Below are 24,368 nucleotides of genomic sequence, written 5' to 3' on the forward strand. Positions count from 1 at the left end.
GCCTTGAGCAAAGTGTTCTCGATTTAGATTAACTATGTATGTGTCTAGTAGCATGTGTGCTGAACGAAGAATTTTTTAGCAGTCTTTATGATTTTACCATTATATATTCCTTTTTCTATTTCTATACCTTTTTTTTCTTTTGACTAGTGCTATGTATAAAAATACCCGATAAATGTAGGTAGTCACCAAGAGCCTGAACGAGCCTTGGTCTCCCTTTCATAATATTCATTCTGTGTGCAGTGCTTGTCTCTGTGTCTCTGAGCATCTAGTTCTGAGGACAACATTCATTCTCAACTGACATGAATGAAAGTGAAAGTTTATGGTCTGGTTTTTTTTTTTTTTTTTGCAGTTTTTGGCCGGGGCTGGGCTTGAACCGACTACCCATGGCATATGGGGCCAGCGCCCTACTCCTTGAGCCACAGGCGCCACCCTCTGTTTTTTTTTTTTTTAGAGATGGGGGTGTTGCTATGGTGTCAAAGCTGGTCTTGAACTCCTGGCCTCAACTCTAGCACTCTTCCCCACTTGGCCTCCCAAAGTGCTGGGATAGGAGTGAGCTCCTGTGCTTAGCCATTGTCTGTTATGAATGAGTCATTTGAACTGGAAGTAGGGGAATGTGGAAGGCCTCAGGAGACCATGGATTCATTTGAAAATGGTAAAGCCATAGTCTTTGAAAAATTAAGAAGCACCTAATAAGCACCAGTGTCCATATCAGGCACTAGATATTCATGATCCTGAATTCCTAACCCTACTGTTCAAGGTAGGTGTTACCTTTTTTTTTTTATTGAGACAGCAACTCAAGCTATTGCCCTGGGGAGAATGCCATGGTGTCATAGTTCACAGCAACCTCCGACTGGTGCTTAAGCCATCCTCTTGCCTCAGTTTTTCTACTATTTTAGTAGAGACAGGGTCTCACTTTTGCTCAGGCTGGTCTTGAACTTGTGAGCTCAAGCAATCCAATAGCCTCGGCCTCCTGGAATGCTAGGATTACAGGCATGAGCTACCAAGCTCAGCTGATATTACCTTCTTATTCTCACTTAATGAGGAAACTGAAATGCAAAGAATTTAACTGATTTGCCCAACTTCACGGTTTTTAAGTATAAGAGTCAGTATCTTGGGCAGTGCCTGTGGCTCAGTGAGTAGGGCGCCGGCCCCCTATACTGAGGGTGGTGGGTTCAAACCCAGCCCTGGCCAAACTGCAATACGAAATAGCCGGGTGTTGTGGTGGGTGCCTATAGTCCCAGCTACTTGGGAGGCTGAGGCAAGAGAAGCGCCTATGCCCCAGAGCTGGAGGTTGCTGTGATGTTTGATGCCACAGCATCATTCTATCAAGGGTGACAAAGTGAGACTCTGTCTCAAAAAAAAAAAAAAGAGGGCTGTGCCTGTGGCTCAAAGGGCTAGGGCGCCAGCCCCATTTGCCAGAGGTGGTGGGTTCAAGCCCAGCCCCAGCCAAACACTGCAAAAAAAAAAAAAATAGCCGGGCGTTGTGGTGGGCGCCTGTAGTCCCAGCTGTTCGGGAGGCTGAGGCAGGAGAATCACGGAAGCCCAAGAGCTAGAGGTTGCTGTGAGTCCTGTGACATCATGGCACTCTACCAAAGGCAGTAAAGTGACACTCTTTCTCTACAAAAAAAAAAAAAAAAAAAGCTGGAGGTTGCTGTGAGCTGTGATGCCATGGCACTGTACTGAGAGTGATGGAGTGAGACTCTGTCTTTGAAAAAAAAAAGTCGCAAGAGGGACTTTACCTAACAATTGCAATCAGTGTAACCTGGCTTATTGTACCCTCAATGAATCCCCAACAATAAAAAAAGAAAAAAAGTCAATATCTGAACCTTGGTTTGGTTGCCTTTATAGCCATATCTTTTCAGATTATTACTTTGCTGCTTATAGAGGGAGACTTTCAGTTGCTCATTTCTAAAAAGTGCCTAAAATAGAGCCAATGTTGAGAAAAGGAACATATGGTATACTTAAAACAGAATGGGCTTTGGTATTGTTCTGACCCGGCCTATTACCTACTTACCCATAATTATTAGAGAAGACTTAAGCTAATGATTTATCCTATCTAAACTTTGATCACAAACTTATAAATGGGAATAATACCTGCCTCACAAAATCATTGTGAGGATTTAAATAAATGGACATATATAAAGTCTAGCATTGTGTTGGTACATATTAGTGTCTGGGTAAATGGTAGTATATTTAGCTCCTTGACACTGGGGGCTAAATTAATTAACTTATTTATTTATTTATTGTTTTGTTTTTTTTGAGAGTCTCACTATGTTGCCCTGGGTAGAGTGCCATGGTGTCACTGCTCACAGCAACTTCAAACTCTTGGGTTTAAGTGATTCTCTTGCCTCAGCCTCCAAATAGCTGGGACTACAGGTACCCACCACAATGCCTGGCTATTTTTTGTTTGTAGTTGTCGTTGTTTGGCAGGCCCAGGGTGGATTCGAACCCGCCAGCTCTGGTGTATGTGGCTGGCACCCTTGCCGCTGAGCTACAGGCACTGAGCCCTTATTTATTTATTTTTTGAGACAGAGTCTCACTTTGTTATCCTCAGTAGAGTGCTATGACATTACAGCTCACAGCAACCTCCAATTCTTGGGCTTAAGCGATTCTCTTGCTTCAGCCTCCCAACTAGCTAGGACTACAGGTGCCCACTATAGCACTTGGCTATTTATAGAAACTAGATTTCTCTCTGGCTCAGGCTGGTCTGGAACTCCTAACCTCAAGCAATCAACCCACCTTGGCCTCCCAGAGTACTAGGATTACAGGCATGAGCCACCATGTATAGCCTTTGTGGGCTAAATTTAATATTCTTACGAAACAAGTGGTTGGTTATAAACATTCAAATGCCTCTATTTTTCTGGAAAATTAGAAAATTTCACTGTACAGATTTATTTAAACAAGGTTAAGTTATAAAAAGTATATTAAAATGTCTATGTTCAAAACTTCTGTTTCATTTTATCTAGGTTTGTGTTGGAGCAGTATTTGATATTCGATGATCTTATTCCACCTTATGTGTGGCATATTTTCTCATGCCACAGTGATAATATTAATCTCATAAAAATGAATGTTCTTGTGAGATCAAGGAGACAAAATTTGAAAGTTGAGTTTGTTTCTAAAATGTAAGCTATATGACCATCATAATGAAATGTAGTATATGGCATATTGGGTTGTCAGTGATCAGAGTAGCCAACTGCTTATGTGAGAGGTATGAGAAGACACTTTTGTCCAAAGTACTTCCTTCCTGAATAGTTTCTGTATTGCCCAAATTCCACAGCTGACTTTGCATTCCAGTATCCTGTGGCCTAGGAAGAACTGGTCTTCTTGGAAGAGGTAATAGATTAAGTCATTCATTGGCCCAGGCAATGAAAGATGGGATTAATTGATCCTTTCCTAAAAGCAGATTATAAAGTGTTAATAGAAAAGGGCAAAAGAAAAAAAAAAAAGAAAAGGGCAAAAGAGAAGAAGATGTAAGGCAAATTTACTGTTTCACAGATGACTTTGGTTCTTTCCCTGGTATTAAAATGGATGGTAATTTCTCTTCAATTTAGCAGTAGAAAATAACTATTTCTGGCACATAGGTAATAGAAATTTTCACCAAATTAATGTAAATGTAACTGCTGAAATGTCCTCACCTACATATAATAATCACTAATAATCTTGGGAAAAAATTATACTGTTAACTTTTTTTTATTAATATTCCTCTTTTCTTTCAAATAGGGATGATCATAAGAAATGAATTTTAATGTTTGGAATATCAAAGACATGCTTAGTATTCCCTCAGGCTCTGGGTAAGTCTTTTGGTTATATTTTCTGATATTTAAGAGAATCTTATGGTTTCACTGATTGTTTAGAAAGAAGTCCCCTTCACACTTTTTTTTTTTTGAGATAGAGTCTCTGTTGCCCAGGCTACAGAGCCCTGACATTAGCCTAGCTTACAGCAACCTCAAACTTCTGTGTTCAAGTAATCCTCCCAATCCTCCTGGCTCAGCTTCCCGAGTAGCTGTGACTGTAGGTACACACACCACAACAGCTGTCTAATTTCTGTTTTTAGTGGTGTTGAGGGGTGTTCTTGTTCTTGCTCAGGCTGGTCTTGAACTCCTGAGTTCAAATGATCCTCCCATCTCAACCATCATTTTTATAATTAGAAAATGGGCAAAAGGGAAAAGAAAACAAATATGGGAAGGTGCAGTAAGGACAGAGGAGAGGAAAACAAGGAGAAGAGGCTGTATAGGGTACCTCTGTTTTTTTTCTTTTCTTTCTTTTTTTTTTTGAGACAGAGCCTCAAGCTTTTGCCCTGGGTAGAGCGCTGTCATATCACAGCTCACAGCAACCTCCAACTCCTGGGCTCAAGTGATTCTCTTGCCTCAGCCTCCCAAGTAGCTGGGACTACAGGCGCCTGCCACAATGCCCGACTATTTGTTTTTGGTTGCAGCTGTCATTGTTGTTTGGTGGGCCCGGGCTGGATCTGAACCCGCCAGCTCAGGTGTATGTGGCTGGCACCTTAACTGCTTGAGCCACAGGCACCCAGCCTCTCTTTTTTTTCTTTTTGAAACATAGTCTCACTATGTTGCCCTTGGTAGAGTACCACAGCATCACTGCTTACAGCAACCTCCAACTCTTGGGCTTAAGCAATTGTCTTGCCTCAGCCTCCCAAACAGCTGGGACTACAGGCCCCTGCCACAATGCCCGGCTATTTTTTTGTTGCAGTTATCATTGCTGTTTAGCATGCCTGGGCTGGGTTTGAACCCGCCAGCCTTGGTGTATGTGGCTGGCACCCTACCCATTGAGCTATGGGGACTGCCCAATTACCTCTTGTTTTTTTAAGAAGGAGCTTTCTTGGCTGGGCCTGGTGGTTCATGCCTGTAATCCTAGCACTCTGGAAAACTGAGGTGGGAGGATTGCTTGAGTTCAGAAGCTTAAGACCACCCTGAGAAAGAGCAAGACCCCGTCTCTACTAAAAATAGAAAAATTAGTTGGGTGTGGTATTGGGTGCCTATAGTCTCTGCTAGTGAGGAGGATCACTTGAACTTGGAGTTTGAGGTTGCTGTGAGCTAGGCTGATGCCATAGCACTATTGCATGGGGCAACAGAGTGAGACTCTGTCTCAATAATAATAAAAAAAAGGTGTCATTTCAGTTCTGTGTATTAATATTAACTGAGTGAGAACTCTGTATCTAGCATTAGGCCCATGGGCCCATGAAAATTACACATGGTCTAACATCTGGACCCTTACCTCAGTTGGGGCGATTGCTATTGAAATAGCAAGAAGTTCTTCTAGCATAGATACAAGAAAATAAAAGAAATAGCAAGGAGCAAAATCAAGACAATGTTAAGATGTGTGTTCATTATACAGTGCACACTTCACTCCCCCACCCCCTTTAAAGGGCTCAACTAAACTTGAACTTTACCTAACAAATGCAAACAGTATAACTTAATCATTTATGCCATTATATTAATCTGAAAAAAAAGATGTATGGTCAGTTGTATAATGCTATTTGTTTGTATTGTGGCAATAAGAGCCATTCCACCTGTTGACAAGGCTCATGGAAATATTGCCCCCTCTGCAACTCCACCAAGGTACTTATACTGGTGTCTACCATTCCATATTAAGCCTGTCATTGCTAATTTGGTGGGTGTACCCTAGATGTCGTGGACATATAAGGATTTCTAGGCTGGCATGGTGGCTCATGCCTATAATTCTAGCACTCTGAGGCTGAGGCTTAGTGGAAGACTTGAGCTCGGGAGTTGAAGACCAGCTTAAACAAGAGCAAGACCCCTGGCTCTACTAAAAATAGCTGGGCAGATCTATGTGTTTATGATTTAATAAAAAAAAAATAAAATAAACAAATAAAACAAAATAAAAATAGCTGGGCACTTGCAGTTCCAGCTAGTCTAAAGGCTGAAGCAAGAGCCTAAGAGTTTGAGGATGCTGTGAGCTATGACACCACGGCACTCTACCCAGGGCAATAGAGTAAAACTCTGTCTCAAAAAAAAAAAAAGGAATTTCAAATTACTTTTTGTATACTCTTACCATTGAATAGTTTCTTTCTTCCCTGACACTTTTCTGAAGAGAGTTATAAAACCTATAGCACAGGCTAGGCGTGGTGGCTCACACCTGTAATCCTAGCACTCTGGGAGGCCAAGGTGGGTGGATGGCTTGCTTGAGCTCATGAGTTTTGAGACCAGCCCAAGCAAAAGCAAGACCCTCTCTCTACTAAAAATAGAAAAACCGAGGCAAGAGGATGGCATTCTACACCAGGGCAACAGCTTGAGGCTCTGTCTGAAAAAACAAAACAAAACAAAAAAACAAACCTATAGCACTGTTCTTTTTTTCTCAAAGAGAATATGAAATGGGCGGCACCTGTGGCTCAGTGGATAGGGTGCCGGCCCCATATACTGAAGGTGGCAGGTTCAAACCCAGCCCTGGCCAAACTGCAACAAAAAAATAGCTGGGCGTTGTGGTGGGCGCCTGTAGTCCCAGTTACTCGGGAGGCTGAGGCAAGAGAATGGCTTAAGCCCAGGAGTTGGAGGTTGCTGTGAGCTGTGATGCCACAGTACTCTACCGAAGGGCAATAAAAAAAAAAAAGAATATGAAATGCTTGTAATTAAGACAGAGGAGAGAAAATCTATCTATAATTCTAGATTATAGATTGCAGATATAAATCCTACATGATTTCAGAAGGCTTACAGAGCTGTCTTGTGTTTTTTCTCTCTAGCCTAGTTCATTATTCTCTTTGGCCCAAAAGGGGTGGCACAGAGAGCTATTCTGAGCAGTGATTATGCAAACTACATTACAATATATGTATGTAGCCCATTACTTTAGCTATCTCAGGAAATGGTTCCATGAGTAAAAATAATTGCCCTTTGCTATCCTGAACTATTGGAGTTTGTTTTCTTTCTTTTTTTTTGAGACAAACTTACTCTGGCACCCTGAGTAGAATGCCATGGTGTCTTAGCTCACAGCAATCTCAAACTCTCTGGGTTTGAGTAGTCCTCTTGCCTCAGCTTCCGAAGTAACTGAGCTTGTAGGCGTGTGCCACTATGTCTGGCTTGTTTTTCTGTTTGTAGTAGAGATGGGGTCTTGCTCTTGCTCAGGCTGGTCTTAAACTCCTGAGCTCAAGCAATCCCCACCTTGGCCTCCCAAAGAGTTTCTTTTTATTTTATTAATAATGTGTTTGAAGGTTGGGCACAGTGGTGTAGTCCCTGTTACTTGGAAGTCTGAGATAGAAAGATTGCTTGAGCCAAGGAGTTTGAGATTGCTGTGAGCTTGGGTGATGCCATAGCACTCTAGACTGGGCAACAGAGGAAGATATCTGTCTCAGAAAAAAACCCACAATAATAATATGTTTGGTTATATCAGCATATAAACAAATAGTTTATCCCAAAGCTGCAGATGCTGATGCAGATAAGGAGAGAAGAGAAGAGAACACTTTTACACTGCTGATGGGATTACAAACTAATACAGTGTCTTTGGAAAGAAATATGGAGAATCCTGGGGCGGCACCTGTGGTTCAGTGAGTAGGGCGCTGGCCCCATATACCGAGGGTGGTGGGTTCGAACCCAGCCCCGGCCAAACTGCAACAAAAAAATAGCTGAGTGTTGTGGTGGGTGCCTGTAGTCCCAGCTACTCAGGAGGCTGAGGCAAGAGAAGCGCCTAAGCTTAAGAGCTGGAGGTTGCTGTGAGCTGTGACGCTACGGCACTCTACTGAGGGTGACAAAGTAAGACTCTTGTCTCTAAAAAAAAAAAAGGAAGAAATATGGAGAATCGGCTCAGTGCCTGTAGCTCAAATGACTAAGGCACCAGACACATACACCCGAGCTGGCGAGTTCGAATCCAGCCCGGGCCCGCCAAACAACAGTGACGGCTGCAACCAAAAAAATAGCCAGGTGTTGTGGCGGGCGCCTGTGATCCCAGCTACTTGGGAGACTGAGGCAAGAGAATCGCTTAAGCACAGGAGTTGGAGGTTGCTGTGACCTGTGATGCCATAGCATTCTACCCAGGGCAACAGCTTGAGGCTCTGTCTCAAAAAAATAAAAAATAATAAAAAAAAGAAATATGGAAAATCTTTAAAGAACTCAAAATAAACCTTCCATTTGATCCTATAATCCTATTACTAGATATCTACCCAGAAGGAAAAAAAATCATTTTATTATAAGGATGTTTGTACTAGATTGTTTAGCACAGCTCAATTTAAAATCACCACAATGTGGAATAAACCCAGGTGCTCATTAACTCATTCAGGGATTAATAAACCATGGTATATGTATACCATGGAATACTATTCAGCCATAAAAAGATACGTGGGCAGCACCTCTGGCTCAAGGAATAGGGCACCAGCCCCATATTTTGGGGGTGGTGAGTTCAAGCCCAGCCCTGGCCAAAAACTGCCAAAAAAAATAAAAAATAGAGACTTTACATTTTTGAATTAACCTGGATAAAGTTGGAGAAAATTCTCTTTAACAAAGTCTTACAAGAATGAGGCTGAGGGGCAGCGCCTGTGGCTCAGTGGGTAGGATGCCAGCCCCATATACCAAGGGTGGCGGGTCCATATCCTGGCCCTGGCCAAACTGCAACAACAAAAAAAATAGCCAGGCGTTGTGGCAGGCACCTGTAGTCCCAGCTACTCGGGAGGCTGAGGCAAGAGAATCGCCTAAGCCCAGGAGTTGGAGGTTGCTGTGAGCAGTGTGATGCCATGGCACTCTACTGAGGGCAATAAAGTAAGACTTTGTCTCTACCAAAAAAAAAAAAAAAAAGAATGAGGCTAAGCTTTGTCCTATGCAGTTGGGTGGACTAATCTGCTGCAACTATGTAGTGGGTTTCAGGCCTAAATGGCCTGTAGCAGCAAGAGCCCAACTCCAGCAGACCTTAGACTCTAGGAGTTTGTCTCCAGCATCCGTGGAGGTGCAGAGGCATCAGTTCTAAGCACAAGTTGAAAACTACAGGCACAAGCCATTGAAGCTGGGATGCTCTGGTGCTGGTATTTCAACTAACTTATACTCTGTATAGTTACAATAAGAAAGTGCCTCTAGTAATAAAGTCAAATAGGGGATGTCAAAAAAATGTACACATATTTTAAGAGATGTTATATATAGTACCTCTACCTTTCCAAGGTTGAATGTAATTATGGTAGCAATGTGTACTATGACATTCACTCAAAAGATGGTGTTAATCAAATGATTGTTAGCATCAGTTACCATGTGACAGGCAGGACAGTCAAAGAAAATGGCAGAATTATGGTTGTCATTCCAGGAGCCCCAGGCCATTTTGAAGTAGTATTTGAAATTCAAGAACATTGTGAAAGTGCAATGATAGTGGAGGATTGAATATATAACAGATCCTCCAACACGCCTAACAATTACATGGATTCAAGATAAGTTTGAGATGCATGGTACTATGTGTGATATGCAAAAGGGAAGATTTGGGAGACCTCAAACAGCAACAAGTCCTGTTGTTTCTGCTATGGTATTGGAATAGTTTACATGTTTACTACAGAAATTTACCAAACAATGTGCATTTGAGACCAGAATTGGCAGAACAAGCATACAACACATTCTTTTTTTTTTAAGAGACAGTCTTACTTTATCGCCCTTGGTAGAGTGGCACAGTGTCATAGCTCATAGCAACCTCCAGCTCTTGGGCTTAGGTGATTCTCTTGCCTCAGCCTCCTGAGTAGCTGGGACTACAGGTGCCCGCCACAAGGCCCAGATATTTTTCTTTGCGATTTGGCCAGGGCTGGGTTCGAACCCGCCACCCTCAGTATATGGGGCTGGCACCCTACTCACTGAGCCACAGGCACCACCCTGAGACAGAGTCTTAAGCTATTGCCCTGGGTAGTGTGCTATGGCATCATAGCTCACAGCAACCTACAACTCTTGGGCTCAAGTGATCCTCTTGCCTCAGTTTTTGGGGTCTTGGGGTCTTGCAGTCTTGCTTTTTGCTCAGGGTGGTCTTGAACCCATGAGCTCAAGCAATCTTGAGGCCGCTCCCTTGGCCTCCCAGCATGCTAGGATTACAGGCATGGGCTACCATGATGCATTCTTAAAATAGCAAAGGGGGAAGTTTTCATCCCTAGATTATTACATTCACTGAATGAAGGCAACCCTGATCAAAGGCTGAGATATTATAAATGGATCCAAAACATGGTATAAGTGGATGAGGAGTTTGTGGGGAAAATGCTTTGTTATGATGAAGCACAGTTCAAATTGAACGGAATAGTGAACCAACATAATTGTGTGTATTAGGTTCCAGAAAATCCACATATGGAAAAAGATGTCCATTTACTGGTCCTCAATATCTGGTGTGGGCTGTCACTAAGGGGACTAATTGGACCATTCTTTTTCGAAGGTCCTGTTACTGGTCAAGTGTACCTAGACATGCTATGCACATCCATTTTACCTGAAATTTGAACACTTTTTGGGGACGATCCATTTTACTTCCAACAAGATGATGCCCCTCTGCACTTCCACCAAGACATGAGAGTATTTAGCTTGAGGAGAACTTGCCAGGACAATGGATAGGGTGAAGAGGTGTGGTTGAGTTTCCCCCACGGTCTCCTGACTTAACACCTCTGACTTCTATCTATGGAGGACCTTACTTGATGCTGTGTACCATAGAAAACCAGCTACACTGGTGGAACTTCAGGAAGAAATTGAAAGGGCATGTGCAGTGATACAAGTGGACACTTTGGTCAACATTGCTCAGGCAGTAGTTCTCTATAATCAGAAGTGTCTGGACATTGATGATAACTACTTTGAGTACCTCTTATAATTACGGAAGTCAAATGTGACTTTTATTTATCTTTTGTGATCAGTACATATGCAGTATTATAATTTTAGTAGTTTTTGCTTTTCTTAAAATGTGTATACTTTTTTTGGCACCCTCTCTATTTTTACTAACTTACAGTAACCATGTGTCTATGCACTGGCACAAGAGTTAAAGCAGTGAGACAACGCTGGTGGTGACAGGACAGTGTAACATGTTTCATGTTAATTTTTTCGTTTAATTCTCACAAATTTGGTATATTCTATTCTCCCATTTTACAGATGAAGAAATGGGTTAGGTAATATCTCAAGTTCCATCATGTATGAGTAGCTCTGAACAAGGAGCCTGGGGTGTAACTTTTAGGTAAGGCGACTTTTGGAAAGTCACCTATCTCTTGAGATTTGATATCCTGGTGTAACAGGCCAGTTGGAGGAAAGGCCCACAGTAGAGCTGGTAAGAATGTAAGTTCTTAATAGTATTTAGTTGCATTGAACCTAGAGAAGGTTCTCAAAATTTGGCACAGAAGGAAGCATCTGTCAGTGTATGGGTGTTTTCTTTTTTCTTTTTATTGCAGTTTTTTTTGGGCTGGATTTGAACCTGCCACCTCAGTATATGGGGCCGGTGCCCTACTCCTTGAGCCACAGGTACTGCCCAAGGTGTTTTCGACGTACCATAAGGAGATGTAAAGGAGGACTTAATATGAAACTTTTGGTAAGAAAAGTTTTCCTTGTTTCTTTTTCTTTTTTTTTTTTTTGAGACAGAGTCTCACTATGTCACCCTCAGTAGAGAGCTGTGGCATCACAGCTCACAGCAACCTCAAACTCTTGGGCTTAAGTGATTCTATTGCCTCAGCCTCCCAAGTAGCTAGAGGCTAAGCTACTGGGGAGGCTGAGGCAAGAGAATAGTGGCTACCACAACGCCCGGGAATTTTTTGTTGCAGTTGTTTTAGCTGTTATTTAGCTTGCCTGGACTGGGTTCTAACCTGCCACCTTTAGTGTATGTGGCTGGCACTACAGCCAGTTGGTGCTGTGGGCGCCAAACCAGAAAAGTTTTCCTATGGGAGAAACCATAATGGTCTGGCAACATGCATAGAGCCCATACGTGCTAGAGCAAGTTCACGCCTATTAACCACTCTGCATGTCTAGCAATTGAGATCTTCATATTATTGTGTATGTCAGTTAAAAGTAACTCATTTTCCAGAAACTTTAAATAAATATTTAATATTAAAAAAAATAATAATTAGGCCAGGTGTAGTGGCTCATGCCTATGATCCTAACACTCTGAGAGGCCAAGGTGGGTGGATTGCTTGAGCTCAGGAGTTCAAGATCAGCCTGAAGAAGGGCAAGACCTCATATCTACTAAAGATAGAAAAAAATTAGCTGGGGTCATGGCAGTCACCTGTAGTCCCAGCTACTTGGGAGGCTGAGGCAAGAGGATTGTTTGAGCCCATGTGAGATTGCTGTGAGCTATGATGGCACAGCACTGTACCCAGGGTGACAGAATGAGACTCTGCTTCAAAACAAAAAAAGAGCCCAGGCTCGGGGAAAGCTGGGAGGACCTGGCTCCAGGACTGGCGGGAGCTCCAGCCAGGATGATCGAGGATGTTTACAATGACTGTCCAGGGAAGAAGGTCCGAGTTAAATGCAACACCAATGATGACACCATTGGGGACCTTAAGAAGCTGAATGTCGCCCATACTGGCACCCTTTGGAACAAGATTGAACTTAAGAAGTGGTACATGATTTTTAAGGACCACACGTCTCTATGGGACTATGAAATCCATGATGGGATGAACTTGGAACTTTTTTTTTTTTTTTTTGAGACAGAGCCTCAAGCTGTCACCCTGGGTAGAGTGCCATGGCTCACAGCAACCTCCAACTCCTGGGCTCAAGCGAGTCTCCTGCCTCTGCCTCTCAAGTAGCTGGGACTACAGGCGCCCGCCACAACACTGTCATTGACAGTGACAGCAGCTGTCATTGTTGTTTGGCGGGCCTGGGCTGGATTCGAACCTGCCAGCAGGCGCCGAGCCACAGGCGCCGAGCCGAACTTGGAACTTTATTACCAATAGAGCAGACTTCCTTCCACCGCACTATCCTCCTTTCCTCCCATACCACCCACACTGGTATGGATGCTTGTTTTTAAAAACTCACATTAGCAAGATGGTGGCTGAGTAACAACTTCTTTGTAACTGGGTGTGGTTGAGACTGGGGAGAGAAGACTTCAGGCATCTCTGGCTTGTGGGCTGTGCCCAGAAACATCCCTTTGGGGACACAGACAGCGAGAGACTTCTGAACACCAGGAGGAGGACAAAAGCAGTGGAGAATGGGCAAGTGGTTGTATTTGGGTTGTGGCTGCCACTTCTGTATCAACAGCAGCAAGATTGCAAATAGGAAAGTCTTTTCCTGTGGGTTGTTTTGTTTTTTGTGGGCTTGGGTACTTGGTTGAACTACCTTGGGAGAACTTGCCTATGATCCTAACACTCTGGATATTAGGATCCATTGTCTAGGGCTCCAGATTGAGCCATGGAGCTGGAATGGAGCTATGGACCCATGTAGTCATTGTGGAAGATCTGCCCCTGCAGGGTCAAGGAGCTAGGCTTGGACTGAGAGACCTTGGGTGAGTCATCTTGTGGACTGAGCAGGCCAAAGGCCGGGCCTGAAAAGCTGGGGAAGAGTAGAGGGTGCGGGGTTTGGCAGTAAAAAGCCTGCTTTGCAACCTCGGCCATCAGGGACATAGAGTGAGACTGGTTTTGGCGCACTGGGTAAATGGGCAGCCACTTCAGGATAGATACCAGCTACAGTGCTTTCCTGGGAAAGCTTCTGCCTAGCTAAGGTTAACAGTTTAAAGTGTCTTTTAAGCAGATTGAGGAGAGATTTAGGTTCTCAACCTAGCAGGGTTTGAGAAATCAACAGAGATCTTTAGTCTCCATCTCATACAGCTGTATCAGCATTGTGATTAACACCTCATACCCCAGAAAATCACCTGTGCCAAGACACTAGACAATATTCAGCAAGATTTATATACTGGTTTGGTTTTTTTTTTTTGAGGAGACAGAGTCTCACCTTATGGCCCTCGGTAGAGTGCCGTGGCCTCACACAGCTCACAGCAACCTCCAACTCCTGGGCTTAAGCGATTCTCTTGCCTCAGCCTCCCGAGTAGCTGGGACTACAGGGTTTTTTGTTTTTTTTTTTAATTTCAACATTTTCCTTCTAGATTTTTCTTCATTTTTCTAGTTTAAACGTAGTTTTCCATTATTGGCCTCTTTAATAATAAGAGCTTCATTTTTGCTAGTGTTCCTGCCCCTATTATTTGGTTTTTCCCCCAATTTTATCCTGTAAGGCAGCAGTTCTCAACCTGTGGGTCGTGACCCCTTTTTAATAATGAAAATACACTGTGGCATTAGGAAGAATGAGAACCACTGCCGTAAGGTTTTCTGTTTGTTTGTTTTGGTTTGATTTTTAGTATTTTTGTCTTTCTCTATTTGGTAGAGGTGGGGTACTTTTCTGCTCAGGCTGACAAAGAGCTGCTGACCTCAAGGGAAGCACCCAACCCAGCACTGCCAGAGGTTGGGGGGTTTTAAGGGTGGGTCAAGGTACCCTACTATACACCTTTATTACTCCTGTCTCCCTCTTTCTGTGCCTAACATCTTTTTGTCAATATTCCTTTTTACTCACCTCTCTCCTTTCTCTTTTTTTTTCTCCTTCTTCTCTTCAATCTTCTCATCCTTTTGGTCCTGTACCAAAATCTTAGTCCAGTGTCACGATGACCTAAAGAGCAAGAGGAAGTGAAAGGAGAATTAGGACAAGGAAACAGATAAAAGAAAACACTCATGAGGAAGAATGAGCAGAAAAATCCTGGCAACATGAAAAACCAGGCCAGAGCAACCCCCCCAAGGGACCAGGAGATAGCTACTGCAGGGAATTCTACCTATAAAGAAATGTTAGAAAATAGCCGGGCGTTGTGGCGGGCACCTGTAGTCCCAGCTACTCTGGAGGCTGAGGCAAGAGAATCGCGTAAGCCCAAGAGTTAGAGGTTTCTGTGAGCCGTTTGACGCCACGGCACTCTACCCGAGGGCAGTACCGTGAGACTCTGTCTCTACAAAAAAAAAAAGAAATGTTAGAAATGACAGAAGGGGAATTTAAAATACAGATGATGAAAACAATGAAGGAAATTGTTGATAAAGTGAAAAATAACCAAAAGGAATTCCAAAAACTGAATCAAATAAGAGATGAATGACATGAAGAATATAGAAAGGATATAGCAGAGCTGAAGGAACTGAAACAGTCACTTAGGGAACTTAAAGATGCAATAGAAAGTATCAACAACAGATTAGACCATGCAGAAGAAAGAATCTCAGAGGTAGAGGACAAAGCTCTTGAGATAACTCAGATAGTTAAAGAGGCAGAAAAGAAGAGAGAGAAAGCAGAACATTCACTGGCAGAATCATGGAACTTTATGATGTCTTCAAACAAGGTATGAGTTAGAGGTATCCCAGCAAGAGAAGAAGAATGCCCTAGAGAATGGAAACCATACAAGAGAATATTACAAATGAAAATTTCCCAAATATCATCAAAGATTCTGACACACTCCTTTCAGAGGGATATCAGACCCCAGGTCACCTCAACTCTAATAGAGCTTTTCCAAGACACATTTTGATGAAGCTGTCCAAAGTCAAAACAAAAGATTCTGCAAGTTGCCAGGAGTAAGCACCTATTGACCTATAGGGGCAAATCTATCAGGGTGACTGCAGATTTCTCTGGTGAAACTTTTCAAGCCAGAAGACAGTGGTCATCTACCTTTAATCTACATAAATAGAACAATTTCCAGCCCAGAATTCTATATCCTGCTAATCGAAGCTTTAAAATTGATGGAGAAATCAAATCATTTACTGATACACAAACATTAAGGAAATTTGCCACAACAAGACCAGCCCTACAGGAAATACTTCAACCTATTCTACACACTGACCATCACAATGGACCAACAGCAAATAAATGCAAAGACATTAAAGGACAGAACCTAGCTTCCACAATAAGGCAAAAGATAAAACTAAGCAATGGACTTTCACAAAATAAGATGAATAGAATGCTGCCACACTTATCAGTTATCTCAATAAATGTTAATGGCTTGCATCCCCCATTGAAGAGGCATAGATTGGCTGATTGGATTAAAACACAAGCCATCTATTTGCTGTCTGCAGGAAACATACCTAGCCTTAAAAGACAAATTAAAACTCAAGAGTTAAGGGGTGGAAAATAATTTCTTAGGCAAATGAAATTCAGAAGAAAAGAGGGGTTGCAATCTTATTTTCAGATACATGTCAATTTAAAGCAACTAAGTCAAGAAAGACAAAGATGGGGGGCGGCACCTGAGGCTCAGTGAGCAGGGCGCCAGCCCCATATGCCGAGGGTGGCGGGTTCAAGCCCGCCCCGGCCAAACTGCAACAAAAAAATAGCCGGGCGTTGCGGCAGACTCGGGAGGCTGAGGCAGAAGAATCGCCTAGGCCCAGGAGTTGGAGGTTGCTGTGAGCTGTGTGAGGCCACGGCACTCTACCGAGGGCGATAAAGTGAAACTCTGTCTCTACAAAAAAAAAAAAAAAAAAAGAAAGACAAAGATGGTCACTTCATATTGGTCAAGGGAAGAATACAAGAAGACATTTCAATTCTGAATATTTATGCACCCAACTTAAATGCTCCTAGATTCTTGAAACAGACCTTACTTAGTCTGAACAATATGATATCCTATAACACCATAATAACAGGAGACTTTAACACTCCTCTTAAAGAGCTGGACAGATCCTCTAAACAGAAATTAAACAAAGATACAAGGGACTTAAACAAGACCCTAAAACATACACCTGCGGTGCATCTTACAAGGGTATATGTGAAACTTAGTAAATGTGGAATCTAAATGTCTTAGCACAATAACTAAGAAAATGCCAGGAAGGCTATGTTAACCAGTGTGATGAAGATGTGTCAAACGGTCTATGAAACTAATGTATGGTGCCCCATGATCACATTAATGTACACAGCTATGATTTAATAAAAAAAAAAGACCCTAGAACAACTGTGCTTGATAGTATATAGAATACTCCATCCCAAAGATAAAGAATATACACTCTTCTCATCAGCCCATAGATCCAAAATTGATCATATCCTAGGACACAAAACAAACCAACAGAATCAAAAGAGCTGAAATTTTACCTTATATCTTCTCAGACCACAAGGCATTAAAGGTGGAATTAAACTCCAAAAAAAATGTTTAATCCCACACTAGGTCATGGAAATTAAACAACTTCATGCTGAATGACAGTTGGGTGCAGGAAGAAATAGAAGGAATCATCAACTTCCTTGAGCATAACAACAATGAAGACACAAGCTACCAAAACCTGTGGGATACAGCAAAAGGAGTCCAAAAAATGCCTACGTCCAAAAAAGAGAGAGTGCATCAACAAACTTACAAACCATCTTATGGAATTGGAAAAAGAACAATCTCAGCCTAAACCTAACAGAAAAAAAGAAATATCCAAAATTAAATCAGAGATTAAAGAAATTGAAAACAAAATAATCATTCACATGGAGTTTGTTTTTTGAAAAAATAAATAAAATAGATAAACCTTTGGCCAGACTAGGAATAGAAAAATAAAATCTCGGGCGGTGCCTGTGGCTCAGCAGGTAGGGCGCCAGCCCCATATGCCGAGGGTGGCGGGTTCAAACCCAGCCCCGGCCAAACTACAACAACAAAAAAAAATGGCCGGGCGTTGTGGTGGGCGCCTGTAGTCCCACCTACTTGGGAGGCTGAGTCAAGAGAATCACCTGGGCCCAGGGATTTGGAGGTTGCTGTGAGCTGTGTGACGCCACGGCACTCTACCGAGGGCGATAAGGTGAGACTGTCTCTACAAAAAAAAAAAGAAAAGTAAAATCTCTAATAACCTCAATCAGAAATGATAAAGGGGAAATAACAGATGCCACAGAGATATAAGAGATTATCTCTGAATACTAGCAGAAACTCCATATGCCCAGAAATTTGACAATGTGAAATAAATGGATCAATATTTGGAATCACACTCTCTCCCTTGACTTAGGAAGAAATAGATCTCCTGAACAGACCAATTTCAAGCACTGAGATCAAAGAAACAATAAAAAAAAATCTCCCAACAAAAAAATGCCCTGGTCTCGATGGCTTCACACCTGAATTCTATCAAACCTTCAAAGAAGAGCTTATGCCCATACTGCAGAAATTAGTCCCAAAAATTGAGGAGGAAGGAATCTTCCCCAACATGTTCTATGAAGCAAATATCACCCTGATACCAAAACCAGGAAAAGACCCAACTAAAAAGGAGAACTTCAGACCAATCTCACTAATGATTATAGGTGCAAAAATTCTCAACAAAATCTTAGCCAATAGATTACAGCTTATAAAAAAAGTCATACATCAAGGCTCGGCACCTGTGGCTAAAGCAACTAAGGCGCAACCCACATACACTTGAGCTGACGGGTTTGAATCCAACCTGGGCCCACCAAACAACAATCATGGCCGCAACCAAAAAATAGTCGGCCGTTTTGGCAGGCACCTGTAGTCCCAGCTACTTGGGAGGCGGAGGCAGGAGAATCACTTGAGCCCAGGAGTTGGAGATTGTTGTGAGCTGTGACGCCATGGCACTCTACCCAGGGCAAAAGCTTGAGGCTCTATCTGAAAAAAAAGAAAAAGAAAACCATACATCATGACCAAGTGGATTTCATCCCAGGGATGCAAGGCTGGTTTAACATATGCAAGTCCATAAACGTTATTCACCATATCAACAGAAGCAAAAAGATCATACGATCCTCTCAATGAATGCAGAAAAAGCATTCAATAAAATCCAGCATCCTTTTCTAATTAGAACACTGAAGAGTATAGGCAGAGGTGGCACATTTCTTAAATTGATTGAAGCTATCTATGACAAACCCACAGCTAATATTTTACTCAATGGAGTAAAACTGAAAGCTTTCCCGCTTAGAACTGGAACCAGACAAGGTTGTCCTCCATCGCCATTACTATTCAACATTGTACTGGCTGGAAGTTCTAGCCAGTACAATTAGGCAAGAGAAGAAATAAAGGGGATCCAAATGGGAGGAGAGAAGGTCAAACTCTCCCTCTTTGGTGATGATATGATCTTATTCCTAGAGAACCCCAAAGACTCAACCACAAGACTTCTGGAAGTCATCAAAAAATACAGTAATGTCTCAGAATATAAAATCAGTGTCCACAAATCAGTAGCCTTTGTATATGCCAATAACAGCAAAGATGAGAGACTAATTAAAGGACACAACTCCCTTCACCTTAGCTTCAAAGAAAATAAAATACCTGGGAATATACCTAACAAAAGAGTAGAAGGACCTATGTAAAGAAAATTATGAAACTCTAAGAAAAGAAATAGCAGAGGACATTAACAAATGGAAGAACATACCATGCTCATGGCTGGAAAGAATCAACATAGTTAAAATGTCCATACTTCCCAAAGCAATCTACCAATTCAATGACATCCCTATTAAAATACCAACATCGGGGCGGCACCTGTGGCTCAGTGAGTAGGGTGCCGGTCCCATATGCCGGAGGTGGCGGGTTCAAACCCAGCCCCGGCCAAAAACCACAAAAAAAAAAAAAAAAAAAGAGCTTATAAAATACCAACATCATACTTTCAAGACTTGGAAAAAAATAATCCTTTGTCTTGTATGGAACTAGAAAAAGCCCCGTACAGCTAAGGCAGTTCCTAGCAATAAAAACAAAGCTAGGGACATCAGCCTACTAGACTTTAGGCTGTACTACAAGGCCACAGTGGTCAAAACAGCATGGTACTGGCAGAAAAAGAGACATAGACATTTGGAATCAAATAGAAAACCAGGAGATGTAACCAACAAATTATAGCCACCTAATCTGCGATAAACCAAATAAGAACATACCCTGGGGGAATTAATTCCTATTCAATAAATGATGCTGGGAGAACTGGATATCCATATGTAAAAGACTGAAACTGGACCTGCACCTTTCTCCACTCACTAAAATTAAGATGGATAAAAGATAGCCGGGCGTTGTGGCGGGCGCCTGTAGTCCCAGCTACTCGGGAGGCTGAGGCAAGAGAATCGCCTAAGCCCAGGAGTTGGAGGTTGCTGTGAGCTGTGTGAGGCCATGGCACTCTACCGAGGGCCATAAAGTGAGACTCTGTCTCTACAAAAAAAAAAAAAAAAAAAAAAGATGGATAAAAGAGGGTGGCGCCTGTGGCTCAGTGAGTAGGGTGCCGGCCCCATATACCGAGAGTGGCGGGTTCAAACCTAGCCCCGGCTGAACTGCAACCAAAAAATAGCCGGGCGTTGTGGTGGGCGCCTGTAGTCCCAGCTGCTCAGGAGGCTGAGGCAGGAGAATCGCAAAAGCCCAAGAGCTGGAGGTTGCTGTGAGTCCTGTGACGTCGCAGCACTCTACCAAGGGTGGTAAAGTGAGACTCTTGTCTCTACAAAAAAAAAAAAAAAAAAATGGATAAAAGACATAAATTTAAGGCATGAAACGATAAAAATCCTCAAAGCATAGGAAAAACACTGGAAGATATCAGTCTGGGAAAAGACTTTATGAAGAAGACTTTAGTGGCAATTTCAACAACAAAAAAATGAACAAATGGGACTTAGTGAAACTGAAAAGTTTCTGTACAGCTAAGGAGACAACAACCAAAGCAAATAGACAACCTATGCACTGGGAAAGGATATTTGCATATTTTGAATCAGACAAAAGCTTGATAACTAGGATTTATAGAGAACTCAAATTAATCCACATGAGAAAAGCCAACAACCCCATATATCAATGGGCAAAAGACATGAATAGATCCTTCTCTGAAGAAGTCACATGGCTAGCAAACATATGAAAAAATGCTCATCTTCCCTAATTATTAGAGAAATGCAAATCAAAACCATGCTGAGATATCCTCTAACCCCATCGAGAATGGCCCACATCACAAAATCTCAAAACTGCAGATGCTGGCATGGATGTGGAGAGAAAGGAATACTTTTACACTACTGGTGGGACTGCAAACTAATACAACCTTTTTGGAAGGAAATATGGAGAACCCTCAAAGAACTCAAGCTAGACCTCCCATTTGATTCTGCAATCCCATTGCTGGGCATTTAGCCAAAAGGGAAAAAAATCCTTCTACCATAAAGACCCTTGCACTAGACTGTTTATCATGGCTCAATTTACAATCGCCAAAACCTGGAAACAGACTAAATGCCCACCAACCCAGGAATGGATTAACTTTGGTATATGTATACCATGGAATACTTTTCAGATGGGGACTTTACATCCTTTGTATTAACCTGGATGGAAGTGGAAGACATTATTCTTAATAAAGCTTCACAAGAGGGCGGCGCCTGTGGCTCAGTCGGTAAGGCGCCAGCCCCATATACCGAGGGTGACGGGTTCAAACCCGGCCCCGGCCAAACTGCAACCAAAAAATAGCCGGACGTTGTGGCGGGCACCTGTAGTCCCAGCTACTCGGGAGGCTGAGGCAAAAGAATCGCTTAAGCCCAGGAGTTGGAGGTTGCTGTGAGCTGTGTGAGGCCATGGCACTCTACCGAGGGCCATAAAAGTGAGACCCTGTCTCTACAAAAAAAAAAAAAAATAAAGCTTCACAAGAATGGAGGAGCATGAATCCTATGTACTCAATCTTGATATGAGGACAATTAATGACTTAGTGCATGGTGGGGGGTGGTAGAAGGGAGAGAGTAGGAGGGATAGGGTTGGGGGAAAGGAAGAGCAGAGGAAAGGAAGGAGGGAGGGGAGTGGGAGAAGGAAAGAGAGAGGGAAGGAGAGAGGGGGTGGGGTCTTTGTGTGTGACATCAAGGGAGCAAGACACAGTTATGGGGGGGACTTTACCTAACAAATGCAATCAGTGTAACCTGGTAGCTTGTATCCTCAATGAATTCCCAACAATAAAAAAATAAAAACTCAACAAAAAACATATCATAAAACAAAAGAGAAAAAAGTATCACAAGTATGTAGAAGCAAGTATCCAATGTATTTAATACTTGTACTAAGTCATTAATTGTCTAATACTTAATTAGACAAATTAATACAGGCCCACACAAGAAAAATATTCATTTCAAGTTGCCAGGGAAGAGGGAGGAGGATTGGTATGGTCTCAGTGGGCACAATGTAAGGGCATATGGCACACCTCCTGGGTTAAGGACACAACTATAACAGGGATCTTACCTAACAAATGCAAACATTAATCATTTACAATGATTAAAAACAAACATTAACTGTTTGTATTCTTATAATACTCTGGAATTAAAACTGAAAACGGGGTCAGGCTCAGTGGTTCATGACTATAATCCTAGCACTCTGGGAGGACAAGGCGGGTGGACTGCCTGAGCTCAGGAGTTGAAGACTAGCCTAAACAAAGCGAGATCCCATCTACTAAAAATAAAAAAATTAGCCAGGGGTTGGGGTGGGTGCCTATAGGCCTAGCTACTTGGGAGGCTGAGAGAAGAGGAAGGATTGAGCTCAAGTTTGAGGTTGCTATGAGCCATGACACTTAACCCCAGGGTGACTAAGCCTTTGTCTCAAAAAATAACAGATAAATACTGTCTTTCATAAAGCCAAAAAGAAAAGAAAAGACCCAAATAGTTTATATTACTATCAAAGTTCCTTTGGCTTAGAATATGTACTTAGATGTTATGTAAGTAGTCTTTCATAAAGCCAAAAAGAAAAGAAAAGACCCAAATAGTTTATATTACTATCAAAGTTCCTTTGGCTTAGAATATGTACTTAGATGTTATGTAAGTAGTTTAAATTTTACATTTGAAAAGGGAATGATATATATGTATTTGTGTGTGTGTGTTTTAATGAAAAGCATGTTTTCTCAGATTGCCCAAGAGCATTAGGTAACACTATTTGTTATAGAGATGTCCTTTTTTTCATTTCTTTTTTTGACAATCTCACTATGTGTCCTTGGTAGAGTGCAGTGGTGTCACAGCTCACAGTAACTTCAAACTCTTGGGCTTAAGTGATTATCTTGCCTCAGCCTCCCAAGTAGCTGGGACTATCGGCACCCACCACAACACCTGGCTATTTTTGGTTGTAGTTGTTGTTTGGCAGGCCCTAGCTGGATTCGAACTCAACAGTTCTGGTGTATGTGGCTGGCACCCTAGCCTCTGAGCTACAGGGCCTGAGCCCCAGCTATTTTTTTTGTTATAATTGCCATTGTTGTTTTTAGTAGGCCCAGGCTGGGTTCGAACCCTCCAGTCCTGGTATATGTGGCCGGCACCCGAACCAAGATGTCTTTCAAATAACTGGAAGGGTGGTGCCTGTAGATCAGTGAGTAGGGCACCAGCCACATACACCGAGGCTGGTGGGTTCAAGCCTAGCCTGGGCATGCTAAACAATAACAACTGTAACCAAAAAATAGCCGGGCATTGTGGCAGGCACCAGTAGTCCCAGCTACTCAGACGACTGGGGCAAGAGAATCCCTTAAGCCAGCAGTTCTCAACCTGTGGGTTGTGATCCCTTTGAGGGTTGAATGACCCTTTCACAGGGGTCGCTGAAGACCATCCTGCATATCAGATATTTACGATTCATAACAATAGCAAAATTACAGTCATGAAGTAGCAACAAAAATAATTTTATGGTTGGGGGTTACCACAACATGAGGAACTGTATTAAAGTGTTGTGGTTTTAGGAAGGTTGAGAACCACTGCCTTAAGCCCAAGATTGGAGGTTGCTGTGAGCTGTGATGCCACAGCACTCTACCAAGGATGATCTATTGAGACTCCATCTCAAAAAAAAAAAAAATTAAAAACTTGAAGACTATCTGTTACTTGTCCATCTACTTAGGTGTTGTTTCTTCTGTAGGAGGCTCAGTGTACTACATGCTTGTGTGATTGTGTCATTATTGAGGTAAACATCCCCTTTATATTTGAGTATGTTTGAGTTTTAAAGACTGGCATACATATCCATGGGAAGCAAGTTGAAGTTCATAGCTGGAATTATTTAAAAGAGAGGACAAATAACTAAAATGATGAAGGGAACAAAACCTTATGTAATGCATTTATAACTCATGTTCCATTACTAGAAGAGTAGTGACATGGGAGTTATCCTACTATTCGCGGTCGTCCCTGAGGTCTGATTTTTCACATGTATTTGCATTCTGAGGGTACGTGTTATGTGGTGCACAGAGTTAGTCACTGCTGCAGATACTGGCATGCTGGCAACTTATCAAAAAGTGATGTGAATTTTTGAAGAATCATCCAAAGAAAGGTAAATACAACTTTACTGTACTACATATTATACTAGTAATTTTTTTTATGCTTTCTCTACTTATTTTAATTATGGGTTTGACTTTTTTGGATAGTCTATTTTTGGAGCAGTAGGCGAGGCTTTTTTTTACCAGTAGGACTAATATCTTTTCCCCTTTGTTCAGTTGAAATAATTTTACAAGTCTCAAGTTACCTCAAACTCTTTAAGTTCACATGAAATAACCGACCTGTCAGAGACAGATGACAGCATAGAAGCAAATGCTGTAGTGATACAATAACCTGAAAACGCAACAGCATCTGTTTCTGATGAGGACTCAGGAGATT

General features: G+C 42.2%; 1 long non-coding RNA gene across 1 annotated transcript; it reads left to right on the plus strand.

The window, feature by feature from the left end:
* Window positions 1-3,307: 3,307 nt before the first annotated feature.
* Window positions 3,308-23,993, plus strand: LOC128591558 (uncharacterized). Its single transcript, XR_008381577.1, has 3 exons — window positions 3,308-3,333; window positions 3,721-3,791; window positions 23,941-23,993. It is a non-coding gene; the product is annotated as an uncharacterized LOC128591558 (long non-coding RNA).
* The last annotated feature ends 375 nt before the right edge of the window (window positions 23,994-24,368 follow it).

The sequence above is a fragment of the Nycticebus coucang genome, chromosome 8, assembly GCF_027406575.1.
Source record: "Nycticebus coucang isolate mNycCou1 chromosome 8, mNycCou1.pri, whole genome shotgun sequence".
Taxonomy (NCBI): Eukaryota; Metazoa; Chordata; class Mammalia; order Primates; family Lorisidae; genus Nycticebus; species Nycticebus coucang.